A 22,089-nucleotide genomic window follows, 5' to 3' on the forward strand; every position below is an offset into this window, starting at 1 on the left:
GCATGGAATCCATGGCATTCAATCGGGATGCTTGTGGCCATGCTGCAAAAAATCCACTGCATTCAATCATGCTGAAGGAATCCACTGTATTCAATCATGCTGCATAAAATCACCTGCATTCAATAGGGTTCCATTTCTTCATGCTGCATGGAATCCACTTCATTCAATCATGCTGCATGTAATCCGCAGCATTTAAGTGGGATGCATTTTACCAGGCTGCATGGAAATCACTGCATTCAATCATGCGGCATAAAATCCACTGCATTCAATCAGGATGCATTTTACCAGGATGCATGGAATCCACTGCATTCAATCACAATACATGGAATCGACTGCATTCAATCGGGATGAATTTTACCAGGCTGCCTGGATTACACTGCGTTTAATCACAATGCATGGAATCCACTGCATTCAATGAAGCTGCATGGAATCCACTGCATTCTATCGGGATGCTTTTGGACATGCCGCATAAAATACACTGCATTCAATCATGCTGCAAGGAGTCCACTGCATCCAATCGCCATGTTTTTGGCCATGCTGCATAAAATCCACTGCATTCAATCGGGATGCATTGGGCCACGCTGCATTGTCTCCACTGCATACAAACGAGATCCATTGCATCACAATGTATGGAATGTTCTGCATTAAATGATGCTGCATGAAATCCACTGCATTCAATCGGGATGCTTTGGGACATGCTGCAAATAATCCACTGCATTCAATCATGCTGCATGGAATCCACTGCCTTCAATCGGGATGCTTTTGGCCATGCTGCATATAATACACTGCATTCAATCGGGATGCATTGGGCCTCACTGCATCAACCGCACTGAATACAATCGGGATCCATTGTGCCACAATGCATGGAGTCTTCTGCATTCAATGACGCTGCATGGAATACACTGCATTCAATCGGGATGCTTTGGGCCACGCTGCAAAAAATTCACTGCAATCATTCATGCTGCAAGAATCCAGTGCATTCAATCATGCTGCATAAAATACACTTCATTCAATAGGCTTCCATTACTTCATGCTGCCTGGAATACACTGAATTCAATCACGCTGCATGGAATCCAATGCATTCAATAGGGATGCATTTTACCAGGCTGCATGGAATCCACTGCATTCAATCATGCTGCAGGTATCCACTGCATTCAATCATGCTGCATTAAATTCCCTGCATTCAATATGGTTCCATTTCTTCTTGCTGCCTGGAATACAGTGCATTAAATCTCGCTGCATGGAATCCACTGCATTCAATTGGGATGCATTTTACCTGGCTGCATGGAATCCACTGCATTCACGCATGCCGCTTGGAATCCACTGCATTCCATCGGGATGCATTTGGCCATGCTGAATAAAACCCACTGCATTCAATCATGCTGCACGGTATCCAATGCATTCAATCGGGATGTTTTCGGACATGCTGCAAAAAATCCACTGCACTAAGTCGGGATACTTTTGGCCAAGCTTCAAAAAATCCACTGCATTCAATCATGCTGCAGGAATCCACTGCATTCAAACACACTGCATGGAACCACTGCATTCCACATGGTTCAATTTCTTCATGCTGCATGGAATCCACTGCATTCAATCATGCTGCATGGAATCCACTGCATTCAATCGGGATGCATTTTACCAGGCTGCATGGATTACACTGCATTCAAGCACAATGCATGGAATCCACTGCATTCAATGACGCTGCATGGAATCCTCTGCATTGAATCGGGATGCTTTTGGCCATGCTGCATAAACTCCACTGCATTCAATCATGCTGCACGGTATCGACTGCATTCAATCGGGATGTTTTGGGACATGCTGCAGAAAATCCACTGCATTAAATCGAGATGCTTTGGGCCAAGCTTCAAAAAATACACTGCATTCAATCATGCTGCAGGAATCCACTGCATTCAATCATGCTGCATAAAATCCACTGCATTCAATAGGGTTCCATTTCTTCATGCTGCATGGAATCTACTGCATTCAATCGGGATGCATTTTACCAGGCTGCATGGATTACACTGCATTCAATCACAATGCATGGAATCCACTGCATTCAATGTCGCTGCATGGAATCCACTGCCTTCAATCGGGATGCTTTTGGCCATGGTGCATAAAATCCACTGCATTCAATCTTGCTGAATGGTATCCAGTGCATTCAATCGGGATGTTTTGGGACATACTGCCCTAAATCCACTGCCTTCAATCGGGATGCTTTGGGCCATGGTGCAAAAAATCCACTGCATTCAATCATGCTGCAGGAATCCACTGCATTCAATCATGCTGCATAAAATCCACTGCATTCAATAGGGTTCCATTTCTTCATGCTGCATGGATCACACTGCATTCAATCACACTGCATGGAATCCACTGCATTCAATCGGGATGAATTTTACCAGGCTGCTTGGAATCCACTGCATTCATTCATGCTGCATGGAATCCACTGCATTCAATCGGGATGCATTTTACCAGGCTGCATGGAATACACTGCATTCAATCACGCTGCATCGATTTCACTGCATTCAATTGGGATCCATTGCGCCATGATGCATGGAATCCACTGCCTTCAGTTGAGATCAATTGGGCCACGCTGCATAGAATCCACTGCATTGAATGGGGATCCATTTAGCCACGCTGCATTGTATACACTGCGTTCAATCAGGACGCATTTCACCACGCTGCATGGAATCCATGGCATTCAATCGGGATGCTTGTGGCCATGCCGCAAAAATTCCACTGCATTCAATCATGCTGAAGGAATCCACTGCATTCAATCATGCTGCATAAAATCCCCTGCATTCAATAGGGTTCCATTTCTTCATGCTGCATGGAATCCACTTCATTCAATCATGCTGCATGGAATCCGCAGCATTTAAGTGGGATGCATTTTACCAGGCTGCATGGAAACTACTACATTCAATCATGCTGCATAAAATCCACTGCATTCAATCGGGATGCATTTTACCACGCTGCATGGATTACACTGCATTCAATCACAATACATGGAATCCACTGCATTCAATCGGGATGCATTTTACCAGGCTGCCTGGATTACACTGCATTCAATCACAATGCATGGAATCCACTGCATTCAATGACGCTGCATGGAATCCACTGCATTCTATCGGGATGCTTTTCGCCATTCTGCATAAAATACACTGCATTCAATCATGCTGCAAGGAATCCACTGCATCCAATCGCCATGTTTTTGGCCATGCTGCATAAAATCCACTGCATTTAATCATGTTGCATAAAATCCACTGCATTCGATAGGGTTCCATTTCTTCATGCTGCATGGATCACACTGCATTCAATCACACTGCATGGAATCCAATGCATTCAATCGGGATGCATTTTACCAGGCTGCTTGGAATCCACTGCATTCATTCATGCTGCATGGAATCCACTGCATTCAATCGGGATGCATTTTACCAGGCTGCATGGAATACACTGCATTCAATCACGCTGCATCGATTTCACTGCATTTAATTGGGATCCATTGTGCCATGATGCATGGAAACCACTGCCTTCAGTTGAGATCAATTGGGCCACGCTGCATAGAATCCACTGCATTGAATGGGGATCCATTTAGCCACACTGCATTGTATACACTGCGTTCAATCAGGACGCATTTCACCACGCTGCATGGAATCCATGGCATTCAATCGGGATGCTTGTGGCCATGCTGCAAAAAATCCACTGCATTCAATCATGCTGAAGGAATCCACTGCATTCAATCATGCTGCATAAAATCCCCTGCATTCAATAGGGTTCCATTTCTTCATGCTGCATGGAATACACTGCATTCAATCAAGCTGCATGGAATCCACAGCATTTAATTGAGATGAATTTTACCAGGCTGCATGGAATCCACTGCATTCAATCATGCTGCATGGAATCCACTGCGTTCATTCAGGATGCATTTTACCACGCTGCATGGATTACACTGCATTCATTCACAATACATGGAATACACTGCATTCAATCGGGATGCATTTTACCAGGTTGCATGGATTACACTGCATTCAATCACAATGCATGGAATCCACTGCATTCAATGACGCTGCATGGAATCCACTGCGTTCAATTGGGATGCACTGGGCCTCACTGCGTTGACTCCACTAAATACATACGGGATCCCTTGTGCCACAATGCAGGGAGTCTTCTGCACTCACTGACGCTGCATGGAATCCACTGCATTCAATCGGGATGCTTTTGGCCATGCTGCATATAATCCACTTCATTCAATCATGCTGCATGTAATCCACCTCATTCAATCGGGATGTTTTGGGACATGCTGCAGAAAATCCAGTGCATTATATCGGGATGCTTTGGGCAATGCTGCAAAAATCCACTGCATTCAATCATGCTGCATGAAACCTCGGCATTCAATCATGCTGCATAAAATCCACTGCATTCAATAGGGTTCCATTTCTTCATGCTGCTTGGAATACACTGCATTCAATCAAGCTGCGTGGAACCCACTGCATTCAATTGGGATGAATTTTACCAGGCTGCATGGAATCCACTGCATTCAATCAGGCTGCATGGAATCCATTGCATTCAATCGGGATGCATTTTACCAGGCTGCATGGAATACACTGCATTCAATCACGCTGCATCGATATCACTGCATTCAATTGGGATCCATTGGGCCACGATGCATGGAATCCACTGCATTCAATCAGGATCCATTGCACCACACTGCATTGAATCCACTGCATTCAATTGAGATCAATTGGGCCACGCTGCATCGAATCCACTGCATTCAATGGGGATCCATTTAGCCACGCTGAATGGTATACACTGCGTTCAATCAGGATGCATTTCACCACGCTGCATGGCCTCCACTGTATTCAATCACACTGCATGGAATCCACGGCATTCAATCGGGATGCTTTGGGCCATGCTGCATAAAATCCACTGCATTCAATCGAGTTGCATTTGGCCTCGCTGCATGGACTCCACTGCACACAATCGTGATCCATTTCGCCACAATGAATGGAATTCTCTGCATTCAATGACGCTGCATGGAATCCACTGCATTAAATCGAGATGCTTTGGGACATTCTGCAAAAAATCCACTGCATTCATTAATTCTGCAGGAATCCACTGCATTCAATCATGCTGCATAAAATCCCCTGCATTCAATAGAGTTGCATTACTTCATGCTGCATGGAATCAACTGCATTCAATCATGCTGCATAAAATTCACTGCATTCAATCGGGATGCATTTTACCTGGCTGCATGGAATCCACTGCATTTAATCACGCTGCATGGAATCCACTGCATTCAATCGGGATGCTTTGGGCCATGCTGCCAAAAATCCACTGCATTCAATCATGCTGCAGGAATCCACTGCATTCAATCATGCTGCATAAAATCCACTGCATTCAATAGGGTTCCATTTCTTCATGCTGCATGGATCACACTGCATTCAATCACACTGCATGGAATCCACTGCATTCAATCGGGATGAATTTTACCAGGCTGCTTGGAATCCACTGCATTCATTCATGCTGCATGGAATCCACTGCATTCAATCGGGATGAATTTTACCAGGCTGCATGGAATACACTGCATTCAATCACGCTGCATTGATTTCACTGCATTCAATTGGGATCCATTGCGCCATGATGCATGGAATCCACTGCCTTCAGTTGAGATCAATTGGGCCACGCTGCATAGAATCCACTGCATTGAATGGGGATCCATTTAGCCACGCTGCATTGTATACACTGCGTTCAATCAGGACGCATTTCACCACGCTGCATGGAATCCATGGCATTCAATCGGGATGCTTGTGGCCATGCCGCAAAAATTCCACTGCATTCAATCATGCTGAAGGAATACATTGCATTCAATCATGCTGCATAAAATCCCCTGCATTCAATAGGGTTCCATTTCTTCATGCTGCATGGATCACACTGCATTCAATCACACTGCATGGAATCCACTGCATTCAATCGGGATGAATTTTAACAGGCTGCTTGGAATCCACTGCATTCATTCATGCTGCATGGAATCCACTGCATTCAATCGGGATGCATTTTACCAGGCTGCATGGAATACACTGCATTCAATCACGCTGCATCAATTTCACTGCATTCTATTGGGATCCATTGCGCCATGATGCATGGAATCCACTGCCTTCAGTTGAGATCAATTGGGCCACGCTGCATAGAATCCACTGCATTGAATGGGGATCCATTTAGCCACGCTGCATTGTATACACTGCGTTCAATCAGGACGCATTTCACCACGCTGCATGGAATCCATGGCATTCAATCGGGATGCTTGTGGCCATGCCGCAAAAATTCCACTGCATTCAATCATGCTGAAGGAATCCACTGCATTCAATCATGCTGCATAAAATCCCCTGCATTCAATAGGGTTCCATTTCTTCATGCTGCATGGAATCCACTTCATTCAATCATGCTGCATGGAATCCGCAGCATTTAAGTGGGATGCATTTTACCAGGCTGCATGGAATCCACTGCATTCAATCATGCTGCATAAAATCCACTGCATTCAATCGGGATGCATTTTACCACGCTGCATGGATTACACTGCATTCAATCACAATACATGGAATCGACTGCTATCAATCGGGATGCATTTTACCAGGCTGCCTGGATTACACTGCATTCCATCACAGTGCATGGAATCCACTGCATTCAATGACGCTGCATGGAATCCACTGCATTCTATCGAGATGCTTTTCGCCATTCTGCATAAAATACACTGCATTCAATCATGCTGCAAGGAATCCACTGCATCCAATCGCCATGTTTTTGGCCATGCTGCATAAAATCCGCTGCATTTAATCATGTTGCATAAAATCCACTGCATTCAATAGGGCTCCATATCTTCATGCTGCATGGATCACACTGCATTCAATCACACTGCATGGAATCCACTGCATTCAATCCTGCTGCAGGAATCCACTGCATTTAATCATGCTGCATAAAATACCCTGCATTCAATAAGGTTCCATTTCTTCATGCTGCCTGGAATCCACCTCATTCAATTATGCTGCATGGAATCCACTGCATTCAATCGGGATTCATTTTACCAGGCTGCATGAATTACACTGCATTCAATCACAAGCATGGAATCCACTGCATTCAATGACGCTGCATGGAATCCACTGCATTCAATCGGGATGCTTTTGGCCATGGTGCATAATATGCACTGCATTCAATCATGCTGCATGGTATCCACTGCATTCAATCGGGATGCTTTTGGCCATGCTGCATAAAATCCACTGCATTAAATCGGGATGCTTTGGGCCATGCTGCAAAAATCCACTGCATTCAAACATGCTGAAGGAATTCACTGCATTCATTCATGCTGCATAAAATCCACTGCATTAAATAGGGTTCAATTTCTTCATGCATGGATCACACTGCATTAAATCACACTGCATGGAATCCACTGCATTCAATTGGAATGAATTTTATCAGGCTGCATGGATTCCACTGCATTCAATCAAGCTGCATGGAATCCACTGCATTCAATCGGGATGTTTTGGGCCATGCTGCATAAAATACACTGCATTCAATCATGCAGCAAGGAATCCACTGCATCCAATCAGGATATTTAGGGCCATGCTGCATAAAATCCACTGCATTCAATCGGGATGCATTGGGCCTCGCTGCATGGTCTCCACTGCATACAAATGAGATCCATTGCACCACAATGTATGGAATGTTCTGCATTAAATGACGCTGCATGAAATCCACTGCATTCAATCGCGATGCTTTGGGCCATGCTGCAAATAATCCACTGTATTCAATCATGCTGCATGGAATCCACTGCCTTCAATCGGGATTTTGGCCACGCTGCATATAATCCACTGCATTCAATCGGGATGCATTGGACCTCACTGCGCCAACCGCACTGAATACAATCGGGATCCATTGTGCGACAATGCATGCAGTCTTCTGCATTGCATGACGCTGCATGGAATCCACTGCATTCAATCGGGATGCTTTTGGCCATGCTGCATAAAATCCACTGCATTCAATCATGCTGCATGTAATCCACCACATTCAATCGGGTGTTTTGGGACATGCTGCAGAAAATCCACTGCATTAAAGCGGGATGCTTTGGGCCATGCTGCAAAAAATCCACTGCATTCAATCATGCTGCAGGAATCCACTGCATTCAATCATGCTGCATAAAATCCACTGCATTCCATCGGGAGGCATTGGGCCTCGCTGCATGGTCTCCACTGCATAAAAACGAGATCCATTGAACCACAATGTATGGAATGTTCTGCATTCAATGACGCTGCATGGAATCCACTGCATTCAATCGGGATGCTTTGGGCAATGCTGCAAAAAATCCACTGCATTCAATTATGCTGCAGGAATCCATTGCATTCAACCGGGATGCTTTGGGCCATGCTGCAAATACTCCACTGCATTCAATAATGCTGCAGGTATCCACTGCATTCAATCATGCTGCATTAAATTCCCTGCATTCAATAGGGTTCCATTTCTTCATGCTGCCTGGAATACACTGCATTAAATCACGCTGCATGGAATCCACTGCTTTCAATTTGGATGCATTTTACCAGGCTGCATGGAATCCACTGCATTCAAGCATGCTGCATGGAATCCACTGCATTCCATCTGGATGCTTTTGGACATGCTGCATAAAATCAACTGCACTCAATCATTCTGCACGGTATCCACTGCATTCACTCGGGATGTTTTGGGACATGCTGCAAAAAATCCACTGCAATAAATCGGGATGCTTTGGGCCAAGCTTCAAAAAATCCACTGCATTCAACCATGCTGCAGGAATCCACTGCATTCAATCATGCTGCACAATATCCACCGCATTCTACAGGGTCCAATTTCTTCATGCTGCATGGATTACACTGCATTCAATCACAATGCATGGAATCCACTGTGTCAATGACGCTGCATGGAATCCACTGCCTTCAATCAGGATGCTTTTGGCCATGGTGCATAAAATCCACTGCATTCAATCATGCTGCATGGTATCCACTGCATTCAATCGGGATGTTTTGGGACATGCTGCCCTAAATCCAATGCATTCAATCGGGATGCTTTGGGCCATGCTGCAAAACATCCACTGCATTCAATCATGCTGCAGGAATCCACTGCATTCAATCATGCTGCATAAAATCCACTGCATTCAATAGGGTTCCATTTCTTCATGCTGCATGGAATCCACTTCATTCAATCATGCTGCATGGAATCTGCAGCATTTAAGTGGGATGCATTTTACCAGGCTGCATGGAATCCACTGCATTCAATCATGCTGCATAAAATCCACTGCATTCAATCGGGATGCATTATACCACGCTGCATGGATTACACTGCATTTAATCACAATACATGGAATCGACTGCTATCAATCGGGATGCATTTTACCAGGCTGCCTGGATTACACTGCATTCCATCACAGTGCATGGAATCCACTGCATTCAATGACGCTGCATGGAATCCACTGCATACTATCGGGATGCTTTTCGCCATTCTGCATAAAATACACTGCATTCAATCATGCTGCAAGGAATCCACTGCATCCAATCGCCATGTTTTTGGCCATGCTGCATAAATTCCACTGCATTTAATCATGTTGCATAAAATCCACTGCATTCAGTAGGGTTCCATATCTTCATGCTGCATGGATCACACTGCATTCAATCACACTGCATGGAATCCACTGCATTCAATCGGGATGCATTTTACCAGGCTGCTTGGAATCCACTGCATTCATTCATGCTGCATGGAATCCACTGCATTCAATCGGGATGCATTTTACCAGGCTGCATGGAATACACTGCATTCAATCACGCTGCATCGATTTCACTGCATTTAATTGGGATCCATTGTGCCATGATGCATGGAATCCACTGCCTTCAGTTGAGATCAATTGGGCCACGCTGCATAGAATCCACTGCATTGAATGGGGATCCATTTAGCCACGCTGCATTGTATACACTGCGTTCAATCAGGACGCATTTCACCACGCTGCATGGAATCCATGGCATACAATCGGGATGCTTGTGGCCATGCTGCAAAAAATCCACTGCATTCAATCATGCTGAAGGAATCCACTGCATTCAATCATGCTGCATAAAATCCCCTACATTCAATAGGGTTCCATTTCTTCATGCTGCATGGAATCCACTTCATTCAATCATGCTGCATGGAATCCGCAGCATTTAAGTGGGATGCATTTTACCAGGCTGCATGGAAACCACTGCATTCAATCATGCTGCATAAAGTCCACTGCATTCAATCAGGATGCATTTTACCAGGATGCATGGAATCCACTGCATTCAATCACAATACATGGAATCCACTGCATTCAATCGGGATGCATTTTACCAGGCTGCCTGGATTACACTGCATTCAATCACAAGCATGGAATCCACTGCATTCAATGACGCTGCATGGAATCCTCTGCATTCAATCGGGATGCTTTTGGCCATGCTGCATAAAATCCACTGCATCAGTCATGCTGCACGGTATCCACTGCATTCAATCGGGATGTTTTGGGACATGCTGAATAAAATCCACTGCATTAAATCGGGATGTATTGGGCCAAGCTGCAAAAAATCCACTGCATTCAATCATGCTGCATGGAAACTACTGCATTCAATTGGGTTGCATTTTACCAGGATGCGTGGAATCCACTGCATTCAATAACAATGCATAGAATCCACTGCATTCAATGACGCTGCATGGAATCATCTGCATTCAATCGGGATGCTTTTGGCCATGCTGCATAAAATCCACTGCATTCAATCGGGATGTATTGGGACATGCTGCAAAAAATCCACTGCATTCAATCATGCTGCAGGAATCCACTGCATTCAATCATGCTGCATAAAATCCACTGCATTCCATCGGGAGGCATTGGGCCTCGCTGCATGGTCTCCACTGCATAAAAACGAGATCCATTGAACCACAATGTATGGAATGTTCTGCATTCAATGACGCTGCATGGAATCCACTGCATTCAATCGGGATGCTTTGGGCAATGCTGCAAAAAATCCACTGCATTCAATTATGCTGCAGGAATCCATTATATTCAATCGGGATTCTTTGGGCCATGCTGCAAATAATCCACTGCATTCAATCATGTTGCAGGTATCCACTGAATTCAATCATGCTGCATTAAATTCCCTGCATTCAATAGGGTTCCATTTCTTCATGCTGCCTGGAATACACTGCATTAAATCACGCTGCATGGAATCCACTGCTTTCAATTTGGATGCATTTTACCAGGCTGCATGGAATCCACTGCATTCAAGCATGCTGCATGGAATCCACTGCATTCCATCTGGATGCATTTGGCCATGCTGCATAAAATCAACTGCACTCAATCATTCTACACGGTATCCACTGCATTCACTCGGGATGTTTTGGGACATGCTGCAAAAAATCCACTGCAATAAATCGGGATGCTTTGGGCCAAGCTTCAAAAAATCCACTGCATTCAACCATGCTGCAGGAATCCACTGCATTCAATCATGCTGCATAATATCCATCGCATTCTACAGGGTCCAATTTCTTCATGCTGCATGGATTACACTGCATTCAAGCACAATGCATGGAATCCACTGTGTCAATGACGCTGCATGGAATCCACTGCCTTCAATCAGGATGCTTTTGGCCATGGTGCATAAAATCTACTGCATTCAATCATGCTGCATGGTATCCACTGCATTCAATCGGGATGTTTTGGGACATGCTGCCCTAAATCCACTGCATTCAATCGGGATGCTTTGGGCCATGCTGCAAAACATCCACTGCATTCAATCATGCTGCAGGAATCCACTGCATTCAATCATGCTGCATAAAATCCACTGCATTCAATAGGGTTCCATTTCTTCATGCTGCATGGAATCCACTTCATTCAATCATGTTGCATGGAATCCGCAGCATTTAAGTGGGATGCATTTTACCAGGCTGCATGGAATCCACTGCATTCAATCATGCTGCATAAAATCCACTGCATTCAATCGGGATGCATTTTACCACGCTGCATGGATTACACTGCATTTAATCACAATACATGGAATCGACTGCTATCAATCGGGATGCATTTTACCAGGCTGCATGGATTACACTGCATTCCATCACAGTGCATGGAATCCACTGCATTCAATGACGCTGCATGGAATCCACTGCATTCTATCGGGATGCTTTTCGCCATTCTGCATAAAATACACTGCATTCAATCATGCTGCAAGGAATCCACTGCATCCAATCGCCATGTTTTTGGCCATGCTGCATAAAATCCACTGCATTTAATCATGTTGCATAAAATCCACTGCATTCAATAGGGTTCCATATCTTCATGCTGCATGGATCACACTGCATTCAATCACACTGCATGGAATCCACTGCATTCAATCGGGATGCATTTTACCAGGCTGCTTGGAATCCACTGCATTCATTCATGCTGCATGGAATCCACTGCATTCAATCGGGATGCATTTTACCAGGCTGCATGGAATACACTGCATTCAATCACGCTGTATCGATTTCACTGCATTTAATTGGGATCCATTGTGCCATGATGCAAGGAATCCACTGCCTTCAGTTGAGATCAATTGGGCCACGCTGCATAGAATCCACTGCATTGAATGGGGATCCATTTAGCCACGCTGCATTGTATACACTGCGTTCAATCAGGACGCATTTCACCACGCTGCATGGAATCCATGGCATACAATCGGGATGCTTGTGGCCATGCTGCAAAAAATCCACTGCATTCAATCATGCTGAAGGAATCCACTGCATTCAATCATGCTGCATAAAATCCCCTACATTCAATAGGGTTCCATTTCTTCATGCTGCATGGAATCCACTTCATTCAATCATGCTGCATGGAATCCGCAGCATTTAAGTGGGATGCATTTTTCCAGGCTGCATTGAAACAACTGCATTCAATCATGCTGCATAAAATCCACTGCATTCAATCAGAATGCATTTTACCAGGATGCATGGAATCCACTGCATTCAATCACAATACATGGAATCCACTGCATTCAATCGGGATGCATTTTACCAGGCTGCCTGGATTACACTGCATTCAATCACAAGCATGGAATCCACTGCATTCAATGACGCTGCATGGAATCCTCTGCATTCAATCGGGATGCTTTTGGCCATGCTGCATAAAATCCACTGCATCAGTCATGCTGCACGGTATCCACTGCATTCAATCGGGATGCTTTTGGCCATGCTGCATAAAATCCACTGCATTAAATCGGGATGCTTTGGGCCATGCTGCAAAAATCCACTGCATTCAATCATGCTGAAGGAATTCACTGCATTCATTCATGCTGCATAAAATCCACTGCATTAAATAGGGTTCAATTTCTTCATGCATGGATCACACTGCATTAAATCACACTGCATGGAATCCACTGCATTCAATTGGAATGAATTTTATCAGGCTGCATGGATTCCACTGCATTCAATCAAGCTGCATGGAATACACTGCATTCAATCGGGATGTTTTGGGCCATGCTGCATAAAATACACTGCATTCAATCATGCAGCAAGGAATCCACTGCATCCAATCAGGATATTTAGGGCCATGCTGCATAAAATCCACTGCATTCAATCGGGATGCATTGGGCCTCGCTGCATGGTCTCCACTGCATACAAATGAGATCCATTGCACCACAATGTATGGAATGTTCTGCATTAAATGACGCTGCATGAAATCCACTGCATTCAATCGCGATGCTTTGGGCCATGCTGCAAATAATCCACTGTATTCAATCATGCTGCATGGAATCCACTGCCTTCAATCGGGATTTTGGCCATGCTGCATATAATCCACTGCATTCAATCGGGATGCATTGGACCTCACTGCGCCAACCGCACTGAATACAATCGGGATCCATTGTGCGACAATGCATGCAGTCTTCTGCATTGCATGACGCTGCATGGAATCCACTGCATTCAATCGGGATGCTTTTGGCCATGCTGCATAAAATCCACTGCATTCAATCATGCTGCATGTAATCCACCACATTCAATCGGGTGTTTTGGGACATGCTGCAGAAAATCCACTGCATTAAAGCGGGATGCTTTGGGCCATGCTGCAAAAAATCCACTGCATTCAATCATGCTGCAGGAATCCACTGCATTCAATCATGCTGCATAAAATCCACTGCATTCCATCGGGATGCATTGGGCCTCGCTGCATGGTCTCCACTGCATAAAAACGAGATCCATTGAACCACAATGTATGGAATATTCTGCATTCAATGACGCTGCATGGAATCCACTGCATTCAATCGGGATGCTTTGGGCAATGCTGCAAAAAATCCACTGCATTCAATTATGCTGCAGGAATCCATTGCATTCAATCGGGATGCTTTGGGCCATGCTGCAAATAATCCACTGCATTCAATCATGCTGCAGGTATCCACTGAATTCAATCATGCTGCATTAAATTCCCTGCATTCAATAGGGTTCCATTTCTTCATGCTGCCTGGAATACACTGCATTAAATCACGCTGCATGGAATCCACTGCTTTCAATTTGGATGCATTTTACCAGGCTGCATGGAATCCACTGCATTCAAGCATGCTGCATGGAATCCACTGCATTCCATCTGGATGCTTTTGGCCATGCTGCATAAAATCAACTGCACTCAATCATTCTGCACGGTATCCACTGCATTCACTCGGGATGTTTTGGGACATGCTGCAAAAAATCCACTGCATTCAACCATGCTGCAGGAATCCACTGCATTCAATCATGCTGCATAATATCCACCGCATTCTACAGGGTCCAATTTCTTCATGCTGCATGGATTACACTGCATTCAAGCACAATGCATGGAATCCACTGTGTCAATGACGCTGCATGGAATCCACTGCCTTCAATCAGGATGCTTTTGGCCATGGTGCATAAAATCCACTGCATTCAATCATGCTGCATGGTATCCACTGCATTCAATCGGGATGTTTTGGGACATGCTGCCCTAAATCCACTGCACTAAATCGGGAAGCTTTGGGCCATGCTGCAAAACATCCACTGCATTCAATCATGCTGCAGGAATCCACTGCATTCAATCATGCTGCATAAAATCCACTGCATTCAATAGGGTTCCATTTCTTCATGCTGCATGGATCACACTGCACTCAATCACACTGCATGGAATCTACTGCATTCAATCGGGATGAATTTTACCAGGCTGCATGGAATCCACTGCATTCAATCAAGCTGCATGTAATCCACTGCATTCAATCGGGATGCATTTTACCAGGCTGCATGGAATACACTGCATTCAATCACGCTGCATCGATTTCACTGCATTCAATTGGGATCCATTGCGCCATGATGCATGGAATCCACTGCATTCTATCAGAATCCATTGCACCACACTGCATTGACTCCACTGCATTCAATTGAGATCAATTGGGCCACGCTGCATAGAATCCACTGCATTCCATGGGTATCCATTTACCCACGCTGCATGGTGTACACTGCGTTCAATCAGGATGCATTTCAACAGGCTGCATGGAATCCACGGCATTCAATTGGGATTCTTTTGGCCATGCTGCATAAACTCCACTGCATTCAATCGAGATGCATTTGGCCTCGCTGCATGGACTCCACTGCACACAATCGTGATCCATTTCGCCACAATGAATGGAATTTTTTGCATTCAATGACGCTGCATGGAATCCACTGCATTAAATCGAGATGCTTTGGGACATGCTGCAAAAATTCCACTGCATTCAATCATGCTGAAGGAATCCACTGCATTCAATCATGCTGCATAATATCCCCTGCCTTCAATAGGGTTCCATTTCTTCATGCTGCATGGAATCCACTTCTTTCAATCATGCTGCATGGAATCCACAGCATTTAATTGGGATGCATTTTACCAGGCTGCATGGAATTCACTGCATTCAATCATGCTGCATAAAATCCACTGCATTCAATCGGGATGCATTTTACCATGCTGCATGGATTACACTGCATTCAATCACAATACATGGAATCCACTGCATTCAATCGGGATGCATTTTACCAGGCTGCATGGATTACACTGCATTCAATCACGCTGCAAGGAATCCACTGCATTCAACGACGCTGCATGGAATCCACTGCATTCTATCGGGATGCTTTTGGCCCTCCTGCATAAAATACACTGCATTCAATCATGCTGCATGGAATTCACTGCCTCCAATAGGGATATTTTTGGTCATGCTGCATAAAGTCCAATGCATTCAATCATGCTGCACCGTATCCACTGCATTCAGTCGGGATGTTTTGGGACATGCTGCAGACAATTCACTGCATTAAATCAGGATGCTTTGGGCCATTCTGCAAAAAATCCACTGCATTCAATCATGCTGCATAAAATCCACTGCATTCAATATGGTTCCATTTCTTCATGCTGCATGGATCACACTGCATTAAATCACACTGCATGGAATCCTCTGCATTCAATCGGGATTAATTTTACCAGGCTGCATTGAATCCACTGCATTCAATCAGTATCCATTGCACCACACCGCATTGAATCCACTGCATTCAATTGAGATCAATTGGGCAACGATGCATAGAATCCACTGCATTCAATAGGGATCCAATTAGCCACACTGAATGGTATACACTGCGTTCAATCAGGATGCATTTCACCACGCTGCATGGAATCCACGGCATTCAATCGGGTTGCATGGGGCCATGCTGCATAAAATCCACTGCATTCCATCGAGATGCATTTGGCCTCGCTGCATGGACTCCACTGCACACAATCGTGATCCATTTCGCCACAATGAATGGAATTCTCAGCATTCAATGACGCTGCATGGAATCCACTGCATTAAATCAGAGATGCTTTGGGACATGTTGCAAAAAATCCACTGCATTCAATCATGCTGCAGGAATCCACAGCATTCAATCATGCTGCATAAAATACCCTGCATTCAATAGTGTTCCATTTCTTCATGCTGCATGGAATACACTGCATTCAATCAGGATGCATGGAATCCACATCATTTAATTGAGGTGCATTTTACCAGGCTGCATGGACTCCACTGCATTCAATCATGCTGCATGGAATCCACTGCATTCAATCGGGATGCATTTTACCAGGCTGCATGGATTACACTGCATTCAATCACAATGCATGGAATCCACTGCATTCAATGACGCTGCATGGAATCCACTGCACTCAATCGGGATACTTTTGGCAATGCTGCATAAAACCCACTGCATTCAATCGGGATGCATTGGGCCTCACTGCGTGAACTCAACTGAATACATACGGGATCCATTGTGCCACAATGCAGGGAGTCTTCTGCATTCAATGACGCTGCAGGGAATCCACTGCATTCAATCGGGATGCTTTTGGCCATGCTGCATAAAATCCACTGCATTCAATCATGCTGCATGTAATCCACCTGATTCAATCGGGATGTTTTGGGACATGCAGCAGAAAATCCCCTGCATTATATAGGGATGATTTGGACCATGCTGCAAAAAATCCACTGCATTCAATCATGCTGCAGGTATCCACTGCATTCATTCGGAATACTTTGGGCCTTGCTGCTAATAATCCACAGCATTCAATCATGCTGCAGGTATCCACTGCATTCAATCATGCTGCATTAAATTCCCTGCATTCAATAGGGTTCCATTTCTTCATGCTGCCTGGAATGCACTGCATTAAATCACGCTGCATGGAATCCATTGCATTCAATTGGGATGCATTTTACCAGGCTGCATGGAATCCACTGCATTGAAGCATGCTTCATGGAATCCACTGCATTCAATCCAGATGCATGTTACCAGGCTGCATGTATTACACTGCATTCAATGACATTGCATGGAATCCACTGCCTTCAATCGGGATGCTTTTGGCCCTGCAGCATTAAATCAACTGCATTCAATCGGGATGCATTGGGCCTCACTGCGTCAACTGCACTGAGTACAATCGGGATCCATTTTGGCACAATACATGGAGTCCTCGATATTCAATGACGCTGCATGTAATCCACTGCATTAAATCGTAATGCTTTGTGCCATGCTGCAAAAAATCCACTGCATTCATTCATGCCGCAGGAATCCACTGCATTCAATCATGCTGCATAAAATCAACTGCATTCAATAGGGTTCCATTACTTCATGCTGTCTGGAATACACTGAATTCAATCACGCTGCATGGAATCCAATGCATTCAATAGGGATGCATTTTACCAGGCTGCATGGATTTCACTGCATTCAATCACAATGCATGGAATCCACTGCATTAAATGAGGCTGCATGGAATCCACTGCATTCTATCGGGATGCTTTTGGCCATGCTGCATAAAATCCACTGCATTCAAACATGCTGCACGGTATCCACTGCATTCAATCGGGATATTTTGGGACATGCTGCAGAATATCCACTGCAGTAAATCGGGATGCTTTGGGCCAAGCTTCAAAAAATACACTGCATTCAATCATGCTGCAGGAATCCACTGCATTCAATCATGCTGCATAAAATCCACTGCATTCTATAGGGTTCATTTTCTTCATGCTGCATGGAATCCACTGCATTCAATCATGCTGCATGGAATCCACTGCATTCAATCGGGATGCATTTTACCAGGCTGCATGGATTACACTGCATTCAATCACAATGCATGGAATCCACTGCATTCAATCTGGATGCTTTTGGCCATGGTCCATAAAATCCACTGCATTAAATCATGCTGCATGGTATCCACTGCATTCAATCGGGATGTTTTTTGACATGCTGCCTAAAATCCACTGCATTAAATCGGGGTGCTTTGGGCCGTGCTGCAAAAAATCCACTGCATTCAATCATGCTGCATAAAATCCACTGCATTCAATAAGGTTCCATTTCTTCATGCAGCATGGATCACACTGCATTTAATCACACTGCATGGAATTAACTGCATTCAACCGGGATGACTTTTACCATGCTGCATGGAATACACTGCATTCAATCACGCTGCATTTATTTCACTGCATACAATTGGGATCCATTGCGCCATGATGCATGGAATCCACTGCATTCAATCAGAATCCATTGCACCACACTGCATTGACACCACTGCATTCAATTGAGATCAATTGGGCCATGCTGCATAGAATCCACTGCATTCAATTGGTATCCATTTAGCCATACTGAATGGTATACACTGCATTCAATCAGGATGCATTTCACCACGCTGCATGGAATCCACGGCATTCAATCGGGATGCATGGGGCCATGCTGCATAAAATCCACTGCAGTCAATCGGGATGCATTGGGCCTCACTGCGTGGACTCCACTGAATACATACGGGATCCATTGTGCCACAATGCAGGGAGTCTTCTGCATTAAATGACGCTGCATGGAATCCACTGCATTCAATCGGGATGTATTTTACCAGGCTGCATGGAATCCACTGCATTCAATCATGCTGCATGGAATACACTGCATTCAATCGGGATGCATTTTACCAGGCTGCATGGAATACACTGCATTCAATCACGCTGCATCGATTTCACTGCATTCAATTGGGATCCATTGCACCATGATGCATGGAATCCACTTCATTCAGTTGAGATCAATTGGGCCACACTGCATAGAATCCACTGCATTGAATGGGGATCCATTTAGCCACACTGAATTGTATACACTGCGTTCAATCAGGATGCATTTCACCACGCTGCATGGAATCCACGGCATTCAATCGGGATGCTTGTGGCCATGCTGCATAAAATCCACTGCATTCAATCGAGATGCATTTGGCCTCGATGCATGGACTCCACTGCACACAATCGTGATCCATTTCGCCACAATGAATTGAATTTTCTGCATTCAATGACGCTGCATGGAATCCACTGCATTAAATCGAGATGCTTTTGGCCATGCTGCAAAAAATCCACTGCATTCAATCATGCTGAAGGAATCCAATGCATTCAATCATGCTGCATAAAATCCACTGCATTCAATAGGGTTCCATTTCTTCATGCTGCATGGAATCGACTTCATTCAATCATGCTGCATGGAATCCACAGCATTTAATTGGGATGCATTTTACCAGGCTGCATGGAACACACGGCATTCAATCGGGATGCTTGGGGACATGCAGCAAAAAATCCACTGCATTCATTCATGCTGCAGGAATCCACGGCATTCAATCATGCTAAATAAAATACACTTCATTCAATAGGGTTCCATTACTTCATGCTCCCTGGAATACACTGAATTCAATCATGCTGCATGGAATCCAATGCATTCAATCGGGATGCATTTTACCAGTCTGCATGGAATCGACTGCATTCAATCATGCTGCATGGAATCCACTGCATTCAATCGGGATGCATTTTACCAGGCTGCATGGATTACACTGCATTCAAGCACAATGCATGGAATCCACTGCATTCAATGACGCTGCATGGAATCCACTGCATTCAATCGGGATGCTTTTGGCCATGCTGCATAAAATCCACTGCATCAGTCATGCTGCACGGTATCCACTGCATTCAATCGGGATGTTTTGGGACATGCTGAATAAAATCCACTGCATTAAATCGGGATGCATTGGGCCAAGCTGCAAAAAATCCACTGCATTCTATCATGCTGCATGGAATCTACTGCATTCAATTGGGATGCATTTTACCAGGATGCGTGGAATCCACTGCATTCAATAACAATGCATAGAATCCACTGCATTCAATGACGCTGCATGGAATCATCTGCATTCAATCAGGATGCTTTTGGCCATGCTGCATAAAATCCACTGCATTCAATCGGGATGTATTGGGACATGCTGCAGAAAATCCACTTCATTAAATCGGGATGCTTTGGGCCAAGCTGCAAAAAATCCACTGCATTCAATCATGCTGCAGGTATCCACTGCATTGAATCATGCTGCATAAAATACCCTGCATTCAATAAGGTTCCATTTCTTCATGCTGCCTGGAATCCACCTCATTCAATTATGCTGCATGGAATCCACTGCATTCAATCGGGATTCATTTTACCAGGCTGCATGAATTACACTACATTCAATCACAAGCATGGAATCCACTGCATTCAAACACGCTGCATGGAATCCACTGCATTCAATCGGGATGCTTTGGGCCATGCTGGATAATATCCACTGCATTCAATCGGGATTCATTGGGCCTCGCTGCCTGGAATCCACTGCATTCAATCATGCTGCAGGAATCCACTGCATTCAATCATGCTGCATAAAATCCCCTGCACTCAATAGGGTTCCATTTCTTCATGGTGCATGGAATACACTGCATTCAATCATGCTGCATGGAATCCACTGCATTCAATCGGGATGCATTTTACCAGGCTGCATGGAATACACAGCATTCAATCACGCTGCATCGATTTCACTGCATTCAATTGGGATCCATTGCGCCATGATGCATGGAATCCACTGCATTCAGTTGAGATCAATTGGGCCACGCTGCATAGAATCCACTGCATTGAATGGGGATCCATTTAGCCACGCTGCATTGTATACACTGCGTTCAATCAGGATGCATTTCACCACGCTGCATGGAATCCATGGCATTCAATCGGGATGTTTGTGGCCATGCTGCAAAAAATCCACTTCATTCAATCATGCTGAAGGAATCCACTGCATTCAATCATGCTGCATAAAATCCCCTGCATTCAATAGGGTTCCATTTCTTCATGCTGCATGGAATCCACTGCATTCAATCATGCTGCATAAAATCCACTGCATTCAATCGGGATGCATTTTACCACGCTGCATGGATTACACTGCATTCAATCACAATACATGGAATCGACTGCATTCAATCGGGATGCATTTTACCAGGCTGCCTGGATTACACTGCATTCAATCACAATGCATGGAATCCACTGCATTCAATGAAGCTGCATGGAATCCACTGCATTCTATCGGGATGCTTGTCGCCATGCTGCATAAAATCCACTGCATTCAATCATGCTGCACGGTATCCACTGCATTCAATCGGGATGTATGCGGACATGCTGCAGAAAATTCACTGCATTAAATCTTGATGCTTTGGGCCAAGCTTCAAAAAATCCGCTGCATTCAATCATGCTGCA

The sequence above is a fragment of the Sus scrofa genome, chromosome 14 (assembly GCF_054392235.1).
Source record: "Sus scrofa isolate SSC_HxYL_T2T_F1_AM1 chromosome 14, Sscrofa_HxYL_maternal_Yorkshire_Landrace_v2.0, whole genome shotgun sequence".
NCBI classification, from domain to species: Eukaryota; Metazoa; Chordata; class Mammalia; order Artiodactyla; family Suidae; genus Sus; species Sus scrofa.